The sequence below is a fragment of the Aegilops tauschii genome, chromosome 5, assembly GCF_002575655.3.
Source record: "Aegilops tauschii subsp. strangulata cultivar AL8/78 chromosome 5, Aet v6.0, whole genome shotgun sequence".
Taxonomy (NCBI): Eukaryota; Viridiplantae; Streptophyta; class Magnoliopsida; order Poales; family Poaceae; genus Aegilops; species Aegilops tauschii.
Genome location: NC_053039.3, coordinates 443174810 through 443176799, shown reverse-complemented (window position 1 = coordinate 443176799; position 1990 = coordinate 443174810).

Genomic DNA, 1990 nt, shown 5'->3' with positions numbered 1-1990 from the left:
TACCTACCTTTCATCGATCTAGTGATCATGCGGAGACCCCGCAGAGCAGGACTAGGGGTGTTATCTCCTCGGAGAGCCCCGAACCTGGGTAAGATCCGCCGGCGTGCATGTCTTCGCCTCATCCCGTTTCCAGGCACCGGCGACGTTTTATTGGCTCCCACAATGATAAGCCATCCCTTGGCATATGTCGCACCAACCACCCGACATCCTTCTTCGGCAGATAGCCGGTCTTTACAAAGTCATCCAGCGTGCTGTCTGTGACGATGGATTTAACCCAGTTGCATGTAGTGGGTGCTTTTGGTGCCATTGTGATGAAAACCTAAGACAGAATAAAAATTCCCGGTTCAAATTTAAACCGGAGAGAAATATTTCAATGCATATTCAAGATGGCGGCTTATAAAGGGGCCTAATGGTATATGGCTAATTATGTCAGATTATTTAAGACGCCATGAGCAGTTAAGTTATTTCAGCCGCCATGTGTGGTTGAGGTTATCTATTGAGCATTGTAATTAAAAGCCGGTGGTATGAGCCGCCATGGCTAGGTGGATCTATCAAAACACAGACGTTGACTAAGTGTCACAAAAACAGGTTTCACATATTGCAATCATTATTTTGGATCAACGGATGCTCAGAAAAGGAAAATATTCTAGACCTAAAAAACCAGTACAGAGGAGTTCATCAGTTCTAAAGAGGCCTTTGTACAAGAAAAGGGGATCTACTAGCATCTGAAATGGATGTGAAACAGCTACCGCGTGAGTTTCATACTTCTTTTAGATCAAAAGAGGATGCGGTGGAGAAACTATGAAGAATCCGTGATGAACAGCGAAGAACACAGAAGAACTCGCAAACCCTAATGTGGATCTAAGGTGCGGAAAAGCAAAGACTTACGGACGCAGATCTATTGCGGAGGGTCGCCGCCGTTCTCTGGACAAGCTAAGGTTGATGCAGCGGCCGGGGTCGAGGAAGACGAAGTGCGCTGCGGCGGAGGCGGAGCTCGAGCAGCAGTAGGGTCACGAGAGGAAGAAGACGGTGGAAAGGGGGAGAATGAAGAAAGACCAGTCGTGCCTATTTATAAGGGAAAGACTGATAAGTGGGCGTGAAAAATGAGGAGGCCGAAAAATATGGGTATCCAGCTTGTCAGGATGCCTTGATTCTCGGGATGGTTATTAAAGATAAGGATCCATTGAGATATATTGATTAAAATATGAATTAATGACATATGACGTCATGGCGGGTTATTGCAAATCCAGAAGATGACGTCATGGCGGGTTACAAATTGTCGTGCAATAGAGAGCAGAAGATTTTTTCTAAGTGTTGAAGATTGACATGAACCAGTTCAAATCAATCTGGGGCCTAATGTTGGGGATATAACTATTAGTATGACCCGCCAGGAGGTGCCGGGTTATACTTAAGACGACTCATGAAGCCCAAGACGACTCCTGGAGATGGCGGGTTAGTTAAGGGCCCAAGGCCCAAAGGGCGACTTAAGGCCCGTAGAGATAAACCGCCATATGTGTGTAACTTGTATTATAAGGCAGGAATAGAGAGAAACCGAGCCGGCACTGTTTATGAGCCGGCCGAGACTCTATGAGCCACTGGGCATCGACCTCTGTATATAATGGGATGACCCAGCGGCGGTTCAGGGCAAGTAACATCAAATCGAGAGCTAGGTCAAGCGGATTCGCTCCCTGGTTATCGAGACATAAGCAATCCCACTCAAAACTGGATCTTAGGCTTTTACCTTCATCATAAGGGGCCGAACCAGTATAAAGCCCGTGTCCTTTGTCCCGATTAACCCCTTCTTGCTTCCTAGTTGCGATGGCTCCACGACTAAGTCCTTTCACTAGGACATCTACCGTGACAATTCCACGACACTTGCCGATCATCGGGCAAGTCAACCAAAGTCCACACTTTGTTCTCATACATGGATCCCATCTCAGATTTCATGGCCTCAAGCCATTTTGCGGAATCTGGGCTCATCATCGCTTCC